General features: G+C 55.6%; 1 long non-coding RNA gene across 1 annotated transcript in view; it reads left to right on the top strand.

Annotated features, from left to right (window-relative positions):
* LOC115638197 overlaps positions 1-19,311 on the top strand; it is a 208,019-nt gene that overhangs the window by 49,586 nt on the left and 139,122 nt on the right. Inside the window, exon 2 of the long non-coding RNA XR_003997402.1 lies at positions 6,415-6,419. This is a non-coding gene — a long non-coding RNA (uncharacterized LOC115638197). The remainder of the gene's footprint in view (positions 1-6,414; positions 6,420-19,311) is intronic.

Here is a 19,311-nt window from a genome sequence, read left to right as displayed (position 1 = left end):
ATTTCTTTGCCTGAATTTATTTACAAACATTTCAAAGACACCAAGAACTTTCCTCTTTAGCATTTTTACAAAGTTCAACTACTGTTCCCTCCTGCAACTACAGAGTTAACTTCTCATTCTCCCTTAAATCACTTGCTTGTCTCCCAACAGCCACTTTTATCAATTCAAATCACTATTCCAAGTAAGTCCTGGGTATTTGAAATCCCCATGCTTACACTTACTGACTCCTTCCTTCCACTACACCCTCAAAGTGTTTCAACCTGTTTTTAATCTCTCTGTCTGTTGCCTGCCCGCCTGGGCCCGATCCTGCTTTTCTTGCTGAACGGTCCCTTCCATGAGCACCAACTTTTTCCACTACCAGTTTAGCTAGGAGGGTGGGTTTCTCAACTAGCCCCCACCCCTCCTGGTCTCTTCCCTTAAACATTCTTACTCACAAGACTACCCGAGTCCTCCCTCGTGAGGCTTGCCACCTGGATTAAAACACATGGCCCACTGGGCAAAGGCTATTTATTTAATATAATCCAAACCCCTTTAGAGGATTTAACCAGAGACCCATCCATCTGTCTGCTGACACTTAAACAGAAAAAAGAATTACACAGAGAGCAGAGGGAATTACAGTTTAAGCCAGGCTTTCCCACTTCTATACACTGACCGCTACAGGGGACGTGACAGAAGGATCTCAGTTCGAACTCAGATCTTCCTCGCATGCATGGCATCCACTCCGAAGAATTACAAACAAGAGGTTCACCAATGCCCACACTCCTAACTCCCAAATGAACAGAGCAGAAAAACAACAGTAACCGGTTAGAACAGAACCAGAACCAGAACCAGATAGCGTTTCCTTACTCTATTAGGGCTCACTTTTAATCATGATTTTCTCAACATATAACACCAACAGTACCAAGCAAAGCAAACATAAAATAACAAGGGTAAAACAAATAGATGGTGTAAATTCTGCAGGGCTCCCCCTTTCTTAATTGCTCACCAAACTGTGACAAATTTCTGTTACCAATCTATCCCTTGTGTCAGGTGATCAGGCTGACACTACAGGATCATTGGGAGAAGATAAAGAAAACACACCATATAACTGAATTTTAAAGCTTCATTAGTCAGAAAAAACATTAATGCCCCAAGCCCTTTCATACTCACACATGTACGTCCAGACTGACCACTTCTGTGTATAATGTTCAGAGAAGGGGGAGAAGTGGACGGGAGATTATCCTGTATACATCTTGTCCAGAATTTCCAACATGTTTCCACTCTTGGAAGGGCAGTTCTCTTACACCCTGGAATCTACTGCGGCATCTCTTTCAGAGATTCCAGTCCAGGTCAGCTGCCTGTGGCTTCTTGGGTGTCACCAAGCGACACCGGCTCCGGGGTCACAAAGGCACACTGTTGGATCTCACTGGACAGTTAAGCTTTGCAAACGTAATCTCAGTTCTGTAACTTGTATTGCCTTTGGTTCGCCTCTGTCAATTTTCCTTTTTCCACAGCCAGCTGGGGCCGAAAACAGTTTTTGTTTGTACTTAGCATAGTCTGCCTTGATTCTTGACCTTGAACGCAGAGCAACTTTCTTTTTATCCCTGGGCCAAGCTCAATTTCAAGTTAACCTGTTCCTTTCCTCAGTAGACAAATTTGCTCATGCCGTGTCAGGGCTTTTTGGTAATTAAACGCTCCTCTTAGATGTATGATCTTATCTGGATTGAAGTACCTTCTAGTGGGCATTGTTTAGATGTAAATATTCCAATTCTCTAAATACCTGCAGGTTGTTGAACAATAATGTACGTACATGTAATATGCGGCGGTACCATTAGGGGGTGAGGTGGAATGTTTAGACTGTCCCCACACTCATTTTCCACTTACACACATAGGGAGGGTGCCCTGTCTGCGCTAGCGGTTCCTAAACAAAGGATTTTTCCCTACAGGGTACTCACACAGGAGAGGCTAACGAGGATGGCCACGACCCTCGTACACCTCCCTTCAGCAAAAAGCGTCGGCTAGTGTGACGTTATTGATATAAACTAGGACCATATAGAACATGGGTTGCAACCAAGGACCTGTAGTGGCACCAAATCCTAGGTAAAGGGGGTCATATAAGGTTTCTAAGACCAGGTTACGGATTACTGGTTATGATTATGTTGTCTGTATGTCTGTATCATTTTGGTAGTTGAAGTTATCAATATTGGCTGTATGCTGTCTGTATTTCAAATTTGTGTTGTGTTACTGGGAAAGATCCCAGAAAAGTTGGTGTCAGCTCTGTTTAGCCTGCTTGATGGCCCATTAAGGAACATCACCTACACAATTGTCCCATCGAGAGAAGGCAGTTACGCCCTGTGACTCAGCAGGATGTGCAGAAACTGGCCCATGTGACTGCAAACTCCATTTTGCTGTAACTTTCCACAGCAGGAACAAAGGAGTTCTTATACCTGGAAAAGCCTATATAGGGTGGAGGCCTCATCTCCATTTGGTCTTCAGTCCTGCTTCTTACCTCTGGAGGGACTTTGCTACAAGCTGAAGCTCTGCACAAAGGACTGAATGACCCATCGCAGCTGGGGATGTTCTCCAGAGACTTGATTTGAACCTGCAGTTTACGCCATCACTGCTACAAGCCTGAACTAAGAACTTTGCCATTACTGTATGTAATTTATTCCATTTAACCAATTCTAGCTCTCATCTCTATCTTTTTCCCTTTATGAATAAACCTTTAGATTTTAGATTCTAAAGGACTGGCAACAGCGTGATTTGTGGGTAAGATCTGATGTGTATATTGACCTGGGTCTGGGGCTTGGTCCTTTGGGATCGAGAGAACCTTTTTCTTTTACTGGGGTATTGGTTTTCATAACCATTCATCCCCGGGACGGGTGGCACTGGTGGTGATACTGGGAGACTGGAATGTCTAAGGAAATTGCTTGTGTGACTTGTGGTTAGCCAGTGGGGTGAAACCAAAGTCATTTTTGTCTGGCTGGTTTGGTTTGCCTTAGAGGTAGAAAAACCCCAGGCTAGGGCTGTAACTGCCCTGTTTGAGCAAATGGTCCTGAATTGGCACTCTCGGTTGGGTCCCGCCAAAACCACATTGTCACAGCTAGTCTCTGGGAGACGGTGCCGCTTACTCTGATTGCATCCAGTGAGACGATCAGACTGTCAATAGCCCACACGGAAAGGAAAAGGGAAGGGAAGATGGGTACACACACTCCTAGACCCAGGTAGCTTCCTCACCGGACGATGCCAGGCCGAGTCAGCCCACCATGGGTCAGACCTCCTAAAGATCCACTAGTTACCGGGCTTGCATTAGAGTAGTCCTGGTCACAAGCTTTTGCTTCACAGGGTACTCTGGGTGTCTTCCGGTAACAGTTACTCACACTGGCCCCCAGTACCATTCTGCATCTGATCTTGCTTTGCCTTTTTTTCAGTTTATGCTTAGTCATCGGATCCGAACCAAACACCTTCCAATTCACTAGAATGCATTCTAATGGTGTACACCGTACCTGGCACCCCATACCGTGCCCTTGACCCATTATATGATGCTCTATTATCTAATGGGAATTACAATAACTGGGCTTCCCCAGCCTCGGGGAAAAGTCCACACTACTGGACTATTCTTACCTTATCCAAGGGACCGGTTCCTCACTGTCACCCACAACTGCTTCTCCACTACTCAAGCGCGTTGCACCGTTGTGCCCTTTGGGGTCAGTCGAACTGCATTTCCGACAAGCCCCCGGTGAAGTCACCAGTGTGCACTGGGTGTCGGTCATCACCGCGATCCGTTGACCACCAGAAGGGATCCGGGCAAGGCAAATTTTAGCCTCGAGTCCACCCAGGGACGCCATGAACTGTGCCAGCACAGATAGTGCCTGGGGCCAAGCAGCAGCAGTTCGTGGCCCTGTGTGCTCGGCTCAAATAAATACACACCAGGGTGGAGAAGCAAAACACAAGTTTATTTGAGCTCAAATTAGGTGCAAGGGAGAATACAATCTCAAATCCTGCACACACACACAAGCGGCTTTTCCCTTTTTAATTTTTTTTTCCTTTTCCCCCTTCCTTTCCCTGTAGCAATTACGTAAGCACAGGTGCATTAAGTAATCTTGGCCGCAGCAGCTCATTAGTAAGTTTTCCTTCTGAAAGTTATCTTGTCATTCAACACGGAGGCCTTATCACTACTGCTTTAGACCGGTTTGACCTGTGCTGCAACTGATAGCTTTCTAAGTCGAATAGAGTTCAACATGGAGGGGCTTTGGTTCGCTTTGGCCTAGAACAGGAGGGCTTCATCGACAGTCATGGCTTTCCACCCACCCGAGTTACCTAGGGTTATGCCTAGTGACACCAACACTACGTAGCTCTGAGAGGGAACTGGGGAGCGGCCTTTCCTGCTGGGGAGGGGAGCTGGGTTCCTTCCCCACCTCTGTGAGGGAAATGGGGAGCAGCCATTCCTGTGGGGGTGAGGTGTTGCCTTCCCTCCCCAGCTCTGCAAGGGGACTGGGGAGCGGCCATTCCTGCAGGGGAGGGGTGCTGGGTTCCCTCCACAGTCCTGCCAGGGAACTGGGAAAAGGCTGTTCTTGCGGGGGCGGGGCGCTGCATACACTCCCCAGCTCTGCCAGGGGACAGGGTAGCGGCCATTCCTGAGGGAGCAGGGCATTTCCTTCCCTCCCATGCTCTGCGAGGGGACTGGGGAGTGGCCATTCCAGCGGGGGCGAGGCGCTGCCTTCCCTCTCCAGCTCTACCAGGGCACTGGGAAATGACCCTTCAAGCGGGGGCGGGGCGCTGCCTTCCCTCCCCGACTCTGCCAGGAGACTGGGGCGCGGACGTTCCTGCAGGGGCGGGGTATTGGGTTCCCCTCCCAGCTCTGTGGGGGGACTGGGCAGCTCTCGTTCCTGCGGGGGTGGTGTGCTGGGTTTCCTTCACAGCTCTGCGATGGGAATGGAGAGTGGCCGTTCCTGTGAGGCAGGGCACTGCTTTCCCTCCCCAGCTCTGCGTGGGGAGTGGGGAGCGGCTGTTCCTGCGGGGGCGGGGCGCTGTGGTCTCTCCCGAATTCTGTGAGGGGGACTGTGGGTTTGCCATTCCAGCAGGGGCGGGGTGGAGCTTTCCCTCCCCAGCTCTTCGAGGGGACTGGGCAGCGGCTGTTCCTACAAGGGCGCGTCACTGCGTTCCCTCCCAAGCTCTTCGAGAGGACTGGGGAATGGCCGGTCCTGCGAGAGCGGGGAGCTGGATTTCATCCCTAGCTCTGCGAGTGTCTGGGGAGCGGCAGTTCCTGCGAGGGCGAGTCGCTCGGTTCCCTTCCCAGCTCTGCCACGGGACTGGAGAGCGGCCGTTCCTGTGGGGACATAGCGCTGCCTTCCCTCCCCACCTCTGCGAGGGGACTGTGAGGCCGCTATTCCAGCAGGGGCGGGGCGCTGCTTTCCCTCCCCAGCTCTGCAAGGGGATTCGGGAGCAGCTGTTTCTGCGGGGGCGGGGCACTGGGTTCACTCTCCGACTCTGAGAAGGGACTAGGGAGCGGCCACTCGGTTCCCTCCCAGCTCTGCGAGGGGAGTGGGAAGGGGCCGTTCCTGTGGGAGCGGGGCGCTGCTTTCCCTCCCCAGCTCTGAAAGGGGCCTGGGGAGCAGCCATTCTAGCGGGGGTGGGGAGCAGCTTTCCCTTATCAACTCTGTGAGGGGACCGTGGGACTGCCATTTTAGCGGAGGTGGGGCGCTGCTTTTCCTCCACAGCTCTGCGACGAAACTGGGGAGTGGCCGTTCCTGCGACAGCGGGGTGCTGCCTTCCCTCCCCAGGTCTGCCAGGGGAGTGGGGAGCAGCCGTTCCTGCGGGGGCGGGAGGGCTGGTTTCCCTCCCCAGGTCTGCCAGGGGAGTGGGGAGCAGCTGTTCCTGTGGGGGCGGGGCACTGCCTTCCCTCCCCAGGTCTGCGAGGGGACTGGGCAGTTGTCGTTCCTCCGGGGATGGGGCGCTGTGTTCCCTCCCCAGCTCTGCGAAAGGACTGGGGAGCGGCTGTTCTTGCGAAGGTTTGGCACTGGGTTCTCTCCACAGCTCTATGAGGGAACTGATTAGCGGCCGTTCCTGTGGGGGCGGGGCGCTGGGTTCCCATCCCAGCTCTGCAAGGGGAATGGGGAGTGGCCATTCCTGCGGGGTCGGGGCACTGCCCTCCCTCCCCAGCTCTGCGAGGGGACTGGGATGCAGCCATTCCTACATGGGTGCGGTGCAGTGTTCTCTCCCCAGCTTTGCCAAGGGACAGGGGCGTGGCCGTTCTTGCGGGGGTGGGGCGCTGAATTCCTTTCCCAGCTCTGCCAGGGGACTGGGGAGTGGCGGGTCCAGCGGGGGCAGGGCACTGGCTTCCCTCCCCAGCTCTGGGAGGGGCCTAGGGAGTTGTGGTTGCAGTGGGGGCAGGGCACTGGTTTCCCTACAAAGCTCTGGGAAGGGGGCAGGGAGTGGCGGTTCTAGCGGGGGTAGGGCGCTGCCTTCATTCCCCAGTTCTGGGAGGGGCTTAGGGAGTGGTGTTTCTAGCGGGGGAGGGGCCTGCGGAATGGCGGTTCAAGAGGGGGCAGGGCGCTGGCTTCCCTCCTAAGCTCTGGGATGGATCTGGGGAGTGGCCATTCACGCGGGGGAAGGGCCCTGTGTTCCTTCCCCAGCTCTGGGAGGGGCCTAGGGAGTGGCGGTTCTAGCAGGGAAGGGGCCTGGGGAGTGACGGTTTGAACGGGGGCAGGGTGCTGGCTTCCATCCCCGGCTCTAGCATGGCCCTGGGGAGTGGAGACTCCAGCGGGGGCAGGGCTGTGACGTTATGAGTGTACTATAATATCTCATTGAAAGGTGACAGGGCCAGAAAGAGTTAATTACCTCACCTCACCGACTGACCTGACCCATGGGTGAACATTACGGACTGGTTAGGAAGATCTGTAAATGAATAGAGCTTTGAAATGCAAGTCTGTATTGTCAGAGGTAGAAGGGGAGATGTTTGCTCAGGTCTTGTGATCTAAGCAAACAAGTCTTGTCTATTGCTGTAGTTTTAATTTAAAGATCAAAAAAGGAATATTAGCATTTATGATGATACCAAGTGAAATAGTATTATTGTCTATGTGTCTCTTTGAAGGTTGTGGTAACCTGTATCTGAACTGTTTAATGGATAAATGACTCTGTGCTAATTGGCAGGATGTTTGGAAGAAGGAGTTAAGCCTATTGATTTCTCAGGCCGAAAGGCTGCTGGAAATGTATAAGAAGCCTGGGACACAATCCTTCATCATCTCAGATCTGCTTTGGGTTTCAACATGGGGAAACCTTAAACCATAAGGATTGAGATCCCCAGTCATTGACTGGAGCCACCCTGAATATGGAAATTGGGCTATAACCTGTAGACAATTTCTAAAAGGACTCTTGGCAACTACAAGCTCACCTCTGCTATGTATCTGCACCTCAAGAATTGAAATCAAGTCTGTCTGTATAGTGATATTTTAACCAATACTCTCCCTTTATTTTTTAAATAAATTTTAGCCTAGTTAATAAGAATTGGCTATAGCGTGTATTTTGGGTAAGATCTAAGTTATAATTGAACCTGGGTATCTGTCTGATCCTTTGGGATTGGAAGAACCTTTTCTTTTATATGATGAAGTAAGATTTTCAGGAATCATCATCATATCTGACCGGTGTCTGGACGGAGGCTTCAGGCTGGGCACTTTAAGGGAACTGTGTTGTTTGGACTTCTAAGTGACAAGTGAGGTACTATAGAAGCTGTTTTGTGCTGGCTTGGTAAATCTAAGTATTGAAATAACCACCAGCGTTTGGGGTTTGTCTGCCCCGTTTTGTTTGCAGTTCACCCTGATTGAGTGACCTCAGCTGGCTCCCATGGGCAGCACCGTCACATGGCCACTCCCCAGTCCCCTTGCAGAGCTGGGGAGGGAACTCAGCGCCCTGCCTCTGCTGAAACGGCCACTCCTCAGTCCCCTCGCAGACCCGGGGAGGGAAGGCAGCGCCCTGCCCCCGCAGGAATGGACACTGCCTAATCCCATCGCAGAGCTGGAGAGGGAGCCCAGCGCCCCGTCCCCACAGGAAACATCACTCCCCAGTCCCCTTGCAGAGCCGGGGAGGAAAAGCAGTGCCCTGCTCCCGCAGTAACGGCAGCGTCCCAATCCCCTCGCAGACCTGAGGAGGGAACCCAGCGCCCCACCCCCGCTGGAAAAGTCACTCCAGTCCCCTCGCAGAGCTGGGAAGGGAACCCAACGACCCACCCTCGCAGGAACTGCCGCTCCCCAGTTCCTTCGCAGAGCTGGAGAGGGAAGGCAGCACCCCACCCCCGCAGAAACGGCCGCTCCCCAGTTCCCTCGCAGAGCTGGGGAGGGAAGACAGCGCTCTGCCCCCGCAGGAACGACAGCTGCCCAGTCCCCCTCACAGAGCTGGGAGGGGAATCCAGCGCCCTGCACCGCAGGAACGGCCGCTCCCCATTCCCCTCGCAGAGCTGGAGCTGTAACACAGCGCCCTGCCCCTGCAGGAATGGCCGCTCCCCAGTCCCCTCCCAGAGCTGTGGAGGGAAACCAGCGCCCCGCCCCCGCCGGAACGGAAGTTCCCCAGTCCCCTCACAGAGCTGGGGAGAGAACCCAGCGCCCCACCCCCTCAGGAAAAACAACGTCCAAGTCCCCTTGCAGAGCTGGAAGGGGAACTCAGCGCTCTGCCTCCACAGGAACGACAGCTCCCCAGTCCCCTTGCAGAGATGGGGAAGGAAGGCAGCGTCCTGCCCCCGCAAGAACGGCTGCTCCCCAGTACGCTTGCAGACCTCGGGAGGGAACCCAGCACCCCTCCACAGCAGGAACGTTCGCTCCAAGTCCCCTTGCAGAGCCGGAGAGGGAAGGCAGCACCTCGGAACCGCATGAATGTCTGTTCCCAGTCCCCTCCGAGAGCTGGGGAGGGAACCCAGTGCCCCGCCCTGCTGGAACAGAGGCTCCAAAGTATCCTGCTAGAGCTGGGGAGGGAGCCGAGCCCCCTGCCCCCACTGGAACGGCCGCTCCCCAGTCCCAGCACAGAGCTGGGATGGGAACCCAGCATCCCTCCCCCGGAGGAACAGCCGCTCCCCAATCCCCTGGCAGATCTGGGGAGGGACGGCCGCTCCCCATCCCCGCAGGAATTGTCACTCCCCAGTCCCCTCGCGGAGCGGGGGATGGAACCCAGTGCCCTGGCCCTGCAGGAATGGCTGCTCCCCAGTCCACTGGCAGAGCTGGGGAGAAAAAGCATCGCCTCGCCCCTGCAGGAACGGCCGCAACCCAGTCCCCTCTCAGAGCTCGGGAGGGAACCCAGCGCCTCGCCTCCGCTGGAACGTCCACTGCCCAGTCCCCTTGCAGAGCCGGAGAGGGAAGGCAGCAGCCCGCCCCCGCAGGTAGGTCCGCTCCCCAGTCCTCTGGCAGAGCTGGGGAGGGAACCCAGCCCCCCTCCCCCGCAGGAATAGCTGCTCCTTAGTCCTCTCACAGAGCTGGAGTGGGAAGGCAGAGCCCTGCCCACTCATGAACGGCAGCTCCTCATTCCCCTTGCAGAGCTGAGGAGGGAAGGCAGTGCCCGCCCAGAGGAAAGGCCACTTCTCAGTCTCCTTGCAAAGCCAGGGAGGGAAGGCAGCGCCTCGCCCCCGCAGGAACGGTCACTCCCCAGTCCCATTACAGAGCTGGGGAGGGAACCCAGTGCCCCGATCCCGCAGTGAAGGCCGCTATCCAGTCCCCTCACAGAGCCGGGAAGGGAAGACAGCGTCCCACCCCCACAGGGAGGTCGGCTGCCCACTACACCCGCAGAGTAGGGGAGGGAAGGCAGCGCCCTGCCCCCGCAGGAACGGATACTGTTTAGTCCCCTCGCAGAGCTGGAGAGGGAGCCCAGCATCCCGTCCCCACAGGAATAGTTGCTCCTCAGTCCCCTTGCAGAGCTGGGGAGGGAAGGCAGCGCTTCGTCTCCACAGAAACATCTGCACCCCAGGCCCCTCGCAGAGCTGGAGAGCGGAGACAGCACCCCACCCCTGCAGGGATGGCCACTCCCTAGTTCCCTCGGAGAGCCTGGGAGGGAAGGCAGCGCCCCGCCCCCGCAGGTACAGTCGCTCCCCAGTCACCTGGCAGAGCTGGGGAGGGGACCCAGTGCCCCTCCCCCGCAGGAAGATGGTTACTCACCTTTGTAACTGTTGCTCTTCGAGATGTGTTGCTCATATCCATTCCAGTTAGGTGTGTGAGCGCGCCGCATGCACGTTTGTCGGAGAAACTTTTACCCTAGCAACCCAAGCGGGTCAGCTGGGCGCCCCCTGGAGTGGCGCCGCTATGGCGCCCAATATATATCCCAGCCGACCCGGCCACCCCTCAGTTCCTTCTTGCCGCCTACTCCGACAGTGGGGAAGGAGGGTGAGTTTGGAATGGATATGAGCAACACATCTCGAAGAACAACAGTTACAAAGGTGAGTAACCGTCTTTTCTTCTTCGAGTGATTGCTCATATCCATTCCAGTTAGGTGATTCCCAAGCCTTACCTAGGCGGTGGGGTCGGAGTGAGATGTGGCAGTATTTAGAACTGCTATGTCAAATGCCGCGTCATCTCTTGATTGACGGACTAGTGCATAGTGTGCGGTGAATGTGTGGACCGATGACCAGGTCGCTGCACGGCATATCTCCTGGATAGGCACGTGCGCCAGGAAGGCTGCCAACGCCGCCTGAGCTCTCGTGGAATGTGCCGTGAGGTGGCCAGGGGGGACACGAGCTAGATCGTAGCATGCACGAATGCATGCAGTCACCCAGGAGGAAATCCTCTGAGAGGAGATTGGTAGACCCCACATCCGTTCTGCGACCGCCACAAACAGCTGAGGAGACTTCCGGAACGGCTTTGTTCGCTCAATGTAGAAAGCGATCACTCTGCGTACATCTAAGGAGTGTAGCTGCTGCTCCCGCCGGGAAGAGTGGAGCTTCGGGAAGAAGACCGGTTGGTATGGAAGGCAGACACAACCTTAGGGAGGAATGCCGGGTGGGGTCTCAGGTGTACTTTGTCCTTATGGAAGACGGTGTAGGGTGGGTCCACTGTGAGAGCTCTCAGCTCGGAGACCCGTCTGGCTGATGTAATGGCCACCAAGAAGGCCGTCTTCCATGACAGGTACGTGAGCGAGCAAGTCACCAGTGGCTCAAATGGTGGGAGGGTGAGCCTGTTTAGGACCAAATTAGGGTCCCAGGTGGGAGCAGGGCAGTGTGCGGGGGGGTAGAGATGCTCCAGGCCTTTAACAAATCTAGCGACTAGGGGGTGGGAGAATACGGAGCGGCCACCCTCTCCTGGTCGAAAGGCGGATATGGCCGCTAAGTGCACCTTTAAGGAGGATGTCGCCAGGCCCTGTTGCTTAAGGTACCAGAGGTAGTCTAGGACCGTGGGAATCGGGGCCTACGTAGAGTTCACCCCCTGAGTAGCACACCAGCAAGAGAAGTGCTTCCACTTGGCCTTGTACGTTGAGCGAGTGGAAGGCTTCCTGCTGTTAAGGAGGATATGCTGGACCAGTGCGGAGCAGCTGAGCTCCGCCGCATTCAGCCATGCAGGAGCCATGCCGTGAGGTGTAGGGCTCGTAGGTCCAGGTGACAGAGCCTGCCGTGATCCTGTGTGATCAGGTCTGGGTGGAGAGGGAGTGGGATTGGAGTGTCCACAGACAGGTCCAGCAAGGCGGTGAACCAGTGCTGTCTGGGCCACGCAGGTGCGATCAGGATTAGATGCGCTTTGTCCCTGCATAGTTTCAACAGGACTTTGTGCACCAGAGGGAATGGAGGGAAGACATACAATAGATGGTGGGTCCATGGCAGGAGGAATGCGTCCGTGATCGACCCGGGAGAGAGACCCTGAAAGGAGCAAAACTCCTGGCACTTCCTGTTAGACTTGGTCGCGAAGAGGTCTATGCGGGGAAATCCCCACCTCTGGAAGATGGAATGGATGACATCCGGTCTGATCGACCATTCGTGGCATAGGAAGGATCAGCTGAGTCTGTCCGCCAGTGTGTTCCTGACCCCTGGGAGGAAGGATGCCACCAGATCTATCGACTGGGCTATGCAGAAGTCCCAGAGTCGAATGGCTTCCTGACATAGAGGAGACGAACGGGTTCCCCCCATCTGAGGAAGTGGGTATTCACCCACGAAAGCTCATGCTCCAAAACGTCTGTTAGTCTATAAGGTGCCACAGGATTCTTTGCTGCTTTTACGGGTTCCCCCCTGTTTGTTGATGTAGTACATGGCCGTTGTGTTGTCCGTGAGTACAGAAACACAACGGCAGTGCAGACGTCGTTGAAACGCCTGGCAGGCGAGGCGGACTGCCTTCAACTCCCAGACATTTATGTGGAGTGACAGCTCTTGGGATGACCAGAGGCCCTGGGTACGTAGGTGCCCTAGGTGGGCCCCCCACTCCAGGGATGATGCATCGGTTGTTAGAGTCATCGACGGTGGCTGTGGATGGAACGGCATCCCCGTGCATACTAGGGATGGGGTCAGCCACCAGTCGAGGGAGCGGAGAGGGTTGGAGGGGACCGTCACCAATACATCTAGGTGGTCCCTGCCCGGGCGGAATATGGAATGAAGCCACGTTTGGAAGGGCCTCATTCGGAGCCTGGCATACTTCGTCACATAAGTACATGCAGCCATATGCCCCAGTAGTATGAGGCAGGTGAGAGCTGAGGTGATTGTGGAGGCCTGCAAGCTCCGTATGAGCAAGACGATAGTCTGGAAGCAGGGCTGAGGTAAGTAAGCCCTGGCTTGAGTAGAGTCCAGGGTCGCGCCTATGAAATCCAACCTCTGTGTGGGGACCAAGCTGGATTTCTCGGCATTGAGAAGCAGGCCTAGCTGGGAGAAGAGGTCCGTAACCACCTCGACATGTTGCCGCACCTGCGACTGGGAGGACCCCCTTAGGAGCCAGTCGTCGAGGTACGGAAACACGTGGATATTCCGCCGACGGAGGCGGGCGGCCACAACGGCCATGCACTTGGTAAACACCCTCGGAGTCGTGGAGAGGCCGAAGGGTAGGACTGCGAATTGGAAGTGCTGATGTCTGACCGTGAAGCGAAGGTACTTCCTGTGCGGTAGAAAGATGGCAATATGGAAGTACACGTCCTTCATGTCGAGGGCGGCATACAGGTCTCCAGGATCCAGGGATGGGATAATGGTTCCCAGGGAGATCATGCAGAACTTCAACTTGAGCATCCATTTGTTGAGGCCCCGCAGGTCTAGGATGGGTCTGAGACCTCCCTTGGACTTGGGGATCAGAAAATATCGGGAGTAGAACCCCTTGCCTCTCTCGTCTAGAGGTACTTCCTCTATAGCTCCTGCTGCGAGGAGAGAACGAACCTCCTGCAGAAGGGTTTGCTCGTGAGAGGGGTCCCTGAAGAGGGACTGGGAAGGGGGGCGGGAAGGGGGTGAGGAAGCAAATTGTAGGTGGTATCCTTGCTTCACCATGCATAGCATCCAACAGTCTGAAGTTAACCGGGACCACGCCGGGAGGAAGTGGGAGAGGCGGTTGGAGAAGGTAGGGGAAGGATCCTGTCTTGAGGCTGGTACGCCGTCCCCGGGCGCACCTTCAAAAGCAGGACTTAGAGCCCGGTGGTGCCTTGGAGGGCCCTTGGTTTTGGCCTCCCTGGGAGCCGGATTGGCGCCTGCGGACCCACCGGCCACGCTGTCTACTGAAGTCCTGCCTCTGGCGGGGTGGGAAGTATGGGCGTCATGCCTGGGGCCTGAAGGGTCTACGCTGGGTGGAAGGTGTATGCATCCCCAAAGAGCGTATGATGACTCGATTGTCCTTCAGATTTTGCAGTTTGGAGTCCGTTTTGTGGGAGAACAAACCCTTCCCGTCAAAGGGTAAGTCCTGGACGGTATATTGTAGTTCCGGGGGTAGGGTGGAGGCCTGAAGCCAGGAAATGCGCCTCATGGTGATTCCCGAGGCCAAGGTTCTGGCTGCTGAGTCGGCCGTGTCGAGGGAGGCCTGTAGAGAGGGGTCCTGGCCACCTTCTTACTCTCCTCCAGGAACGCATTAAATTCCAGGCGTGAGTCCTGGGGTAGAAGCTCAGAGAACTTACCCACCTCCGCCCATATATTATAGTTATAACGGCCCAGTAGGGCCTGTTGGTTGGCCACATGGAGTTGCAAGGCCCCAGCTGAGTACACCTTGCGACCCATGAGGTCCATTTGCCTAGCTTCTTTGGCTTTGGGGGCCGGTGCCTGTTGGCCGTGCCGTTCCCTGTCGTTGACAGACTGGACAACTAGGGAGGAGGGAGGAGGGTGGACGTATAGGTTCTCATACCCCCGAGAGGGTACCATGTACTTCCTTTCCATTCCCTTAGCTGTCAGTGGGATGGAGGCTGGCGATTACCAAAGGTTATTGGCAGTGGACTGGATAGTCTTGATGAATGGGAGGGCTACTCGGGTAGGTGCGTCTGCAGAGAGGATGCTCACTACCGGGTCCTCAACCTCTGGGACCTCCTCCACAGGTAGGTTGATGTTAAGGGCCACTCTACGGAGGAGGTCCTGGTGGGCCCTGAGGTCTATCGGTGGGGGCCCTGATGCTGAAGACCCAGCCATGGCCTCATCTGGTGAGGAGGAGGAGGAGGATACTCCAGGGATGAGGGCATCCTGTGCGGTCTCCTGCTCCTGGACTGGTTCCTGCTCCAGTTGACCCGGGGAGTCTGGTGGCGGCTGTTTATCCGACTCAACCACCGGGGGGGGTCGGGAAACAGTGGCCTCTGGTACCCGATGTTCTGAGGTGGCAGAACGGGTCTGGGGCACGGGGCCACCCTGGGTCTGATGATATGCCCAGGGTGTCCAAAAACCCCACTGTTGGGAACCCACGTCCTGCGGGCGGGGGTCCTGGAACACTCCCAGCAGTACTTCGGGATCTTGGTCCCATTCGTAGTAGCTACCCGCCTGGGAGGATGCCGACGTGCCTCTAGACGGCCATGGTGGAGCAGCGAAAGTTGGAGCCGAGGTTCCGACAGACCTTACACCTCTGGGTTGTGGTAACCGGTGTTGGTATTGGTGACGATGTTGAGAGCGAGACCGGGACCTGCGACTGGCTCGGTGCCAGGAGGTCGACCGAGATCTCGAGTCCCTCTGTCTTGATCTGCTCCTGGAGGTGCGGCACCCCCCGCGGTGCCGTGAGCTGGAGCGGTACCGTGAGTACCGGGTTGACGCTCGAGACGTCGACCGGTGCTGGGAGCTTGACCGGTGCCGGAAGCGTGACCGGTACCGAGGCGATCGGTGCCGGGAGCCTGAACGGTGCCGAGGTGATCAGTGCCGGGAGTCTGACCGGTGCCGAGACCGAGATCGCCATGGAGAGTATGAGCGACGCCTCGATGCAGAGCGTCCGCGGGACCACGATCTGGAGCGGTGCCGGTCTGCTACGCTGACCGAAGCTGGTCTGGTCAGGGTCGGTTTGCCCATGGAGTGTAGTACCCGCACCGGTTGCGCATCGGTGATCGCGATCAGATCCCTTGCTGCGGCAAACGTCTCCGGGGTAGATAGCGAAGCAGGCTCTACCGCGGTGGGCACCGGGGAGCTGCGAGGTGCCGGACTCGACGGCCCTCGTGGGGTCGGAGTCAACGGTACCGGCTTAGACGGTGCCGTGGCAGGTATCGGTGCCAGGCGGTCCATCTTTGGCGTAGGCTCTGACTGCGAGGCAGCTGCTGGCGGGATGATCTGCGCCTTCGCCGTCTTCGACCTTGGGGAGAGGGAGCGGCTCGGAGCCGGTTTTGGTGCCGGCGGAGGCCGGTGCCGTGAGTCCTTGGTGGCAGCGCTTGGTGCCGTGGCGGTGCCCTTGCTAACCGGCTGACTTGTGCTCGGTGCCGAGGGTGGAGGTGTCAGGGCCGCTTCCATAAGGAGCTGTCTTAATCTAATGTCTCGCTCCTTCTTGGTTCTCGGCTTGAAAGACTTGCAGATTGAGCACTTAGCCGATAAGTGCGACTCCCCGAGGCACTTCAAGCAGGAGTCATGGGGGTCTCCAACTGGTATAGGCTTGTGGCAAGCCGAGCACTGCTTGAAACCCGATGAGCCGGGCATGAGCTCCCGGCTCCCGGTGCGGGGAAGGGGGGGGTCCCCGATCCCCTCAAACTACAACTAATAACTACACTATTAACACTAACTAACTAACTAACTGACTAAATAATTATATATCTATATACAACACTTAACTATTACTATATACAACGATAGCGAAATGAGCTGTTAGGGAGTGTGGAGGTCAGCGAAGACGCGCTCCACAGTTCCAACGACCGACACGGGCGGTAAGAAGGAACTGAAGGGTGGCCGGGTCGGCTGGGATATATATTGGGCGCCATAGCGGCGCCACTCCAGGGGGTGCCCAGCCGACCCGCTTGGGTTGCTAGAGTAAAAGTTTCTCCGACGAACGTGCACGCGGTGCGCACACACACCTAACTGGAATGGATATGAGCAATCACTCGAAGAAGAACGATCACTTCCCAGTCCCCTCACAGAGCTAGGGAGGGGAGGCAGCACCACACCCCCGAGGGAATCGCCGCTCCCTAGTGTGGGAAGGAAGAGCCTCGCCCCAGCAGGAACAGCCGCTCCCCAGTCCCCTCACAGAGCTTGAGAGGGAACCCAGTGCCCCTCCCCCTCAGGAACGGCTGCTCCCCAGGGCCCTCGCCAAGCTGGGGAGGGAAGTCAGCGCCCCGCCCCCACTGGAACGGCGGCTCCTCAGCACCTGGCAGAGCTGGACAGGGAACCCAGCGCCCCACCCACGCAGGAACGGCTACTCCCCAGTCCACTCGCACAGCTGGGGAGGGAAGTCAGCACCCCGCCCCCACTGAAACGGCCGCTCACCAGTCCCCTCGCAGAGCCTAGAGGAAAGGAAGAGCCCCGCCCCCCTTGAACGGCCGCTCCCCACTCCCCTCGCAGAACTGGGGAGAGAAGGCAGCACCCTTCCCCCCTAGAATGGCCGCTCCCCAGTCCCCTGGTACAGCTGGGAACGGAACCCAGCGCCCCACCCCCTCTTGAACTGCCGCTCCCCCGTCCCTTCACAGAGCTGGGGTGGGGAGGCAGTGCCCTGGCTCCGCAGGAATGGCCGCTGCCCAGACCTCTCGCAGAGGTGGGAAGAGAACCCATCTCCCCGCCCCCACAGGATCATCCGTTCCCCAGTCCCCTCACAGAGCTGGGAAGGGAACCCAATGCCCCATCCCCACAGGAACGACCACTGCCCAGTCCCCTCGCAGAGCTGGGGAGGGAAGGCAGCGCCCCACTCCCACAGGAACGAACGCTCCCCAGTCCCCTCGCAGAGCCGGGGAGGGAAGGCAGCGCCCCACCCCCACAGGAACGAACGCTCCCCAGTCTCCTTGCAGAGCTGGGGAGGGGAGGCAGCGCCCTGCCCCCGCTTGACCGTCCGCTCCTGTCAAAGTTAGACTCAGGACTCACAGGGTATGGCTACACTTGAAATTTCAAAGCGCTGCTGCAGCAGCGCTGCAGGAGTGCTGCCACGTCAGCGCTTTGGTGTGTGAGTGTGGTCGGAGTGCCAGCGCTGCTCTCCCAGCGCTGCACGTAAACCACATCCTCTACGGGAGTAGCTTGCAGCGCTGTTAGCTGTGCTCCCAGCGCTGCCGCATTGATTCCACTGAGGCTTTACAGCGCTGTATTTTGCAGCGCTCAAACAGGTGTTTTTTCATACCCCTGAGCGCGAAGTTGCAGCGCTGTAAAGTGCCAGTGTAGCCAAGACCACAGTTTGTCAGACCACACTGTTTTATTAGCACAGCTCTCTGCTAATAACATCCAAATAATGTGAGCACCATGCAAGACACAAGCTATCTTATTTATACAGATAAAAGAGCGAGAATTAGACAAAAGGACAAAGAAAGCAAAACAGTAAAATTCACCTGGGGCACAGCATGCATATCCTACTTCCTTACTAACTCTTATCGATCTAAGGCTAATACTTCACCAATTGCCCTTAAATGGTGCAATTGTTCTATGTTAATGTCTGTATTCCTGACACCTGGATTGCAGCATTCCAACAATTTTGCTAAAAGGTACAGACAGCATTTCTTTAATCCTTTCTATTTTCACAATATAATTCATTCTACTTTCACAATCCGTCCTTTTGGTCAAGCGCATGCCATGACCAACAATTACTGGGTTCCACAAATTAACCGTTCCTTATCTCTTTGTTCATCAGCAATAATCAAAATCATCATATTAGCACTCTGTCTTGGGGCAGTGCCCTGGGTAACACAATTCTGGATACAACAGGAGATTAACTGAAAGCATACAAGAATCACTAAGATTCCAAACAGGATAGTTAGGGCTCCCTGAAACAACCAGTTTCCTATGCCAGAGAAATTAAACAGGTTACTTAGCCACTTCCATAAAGAACTCGGCTCTACTTGGGGAAGATATGCGAGTTGTTCTAAGTGTCTAGCGCGATCTATTACCTTATTGCTATCATCAGGTACAAACAGACAACATTGTTTTCCAATGAGAGCACAAGTCCCTCCTTTGGCTGCCAGCACTATGTCTAATGCCTGACGGTTTTGGAGGGCCACCTGTCAGATCACCCGTTTCTTTGGCCAGGGCTCTTAAACTTTCTCCGGTTTTATTTGCCATTATTTTAACTACTGCTTGTAACCTCAGGAGCCTTTTTGCCTGGTGTATTACTCCCCCAAGCGGGATAAAGGAACTGCCAATAGTCTCTTCCCAGGTGTCATTACTGTTCCATATTGTGTTAAACGGATAAGGTCCTCCAGTAAGGTCTGGGGAATTGAGTGGGATAGCCAGGACAGGAACACCAGTTTGAGAGTGGGCTGGGATGTGGCTGCAGACCCAGCATTTAGAAATAATAAGGGTCTGAGCTATCCAAACTTGCTGCTGGATAAAAGAATTGTCATTGTTGTGGACTCCCCAGACCTGAAGACACCAGCAGTCGAGGAACAGGCACCACCAGAGGCACATGTTGGAGGCAGGGCCCTTCTGGTTCTGACAACCTCAACTCAGGAAACCGCAGTCACAGTTTTATGTCCACCAGGCAGCAGGCGCTAGGCTCACTACTGCTTCTTCTTGGGCCTTGCTTTAGGTTGTCGTCTGCTTCTGGCAACCCTTATGAGAAAGTAGATTGTAAGGTATTGCAGGCTGTTCCTCTACATCTTCTTCTGGAGTCACAATTGACTCGGTGTGGTCCTGAAGCGATGATTGGTTCACTGGGGGTGGTGCATTTTTACACGGCGAAGTATGTATCCAATGTGAGATGCCAGACAGTTCAACAGCCGTCGGGGTAGTAAGCAGTGCCTGGTGATTCTCTGATATTCTTTAAGTCTCTTTACTACTTCTTCCTTGACTCTGGCTATAACAATGACCTTGACACCTTTATCTTTTCCTGA

This window comes from Gopherus evgoodei, chromosome 21, assembly GCF_007399415.2.
Source record: "Gopherus evgoodei ecotype Sinaloan lineage chromosome 21, rGopEvg1_v1.p, whole genome shotgun sequence".
Taxonomy (NCBI): Eukaryota; Metazoa; Chordata; order Testudines; family Testudinidae; genus Gopherus; species Gopherus evgoodei.
This window is presented reverse-complemented; position numbering and strand designations above follow the sequence as displayed.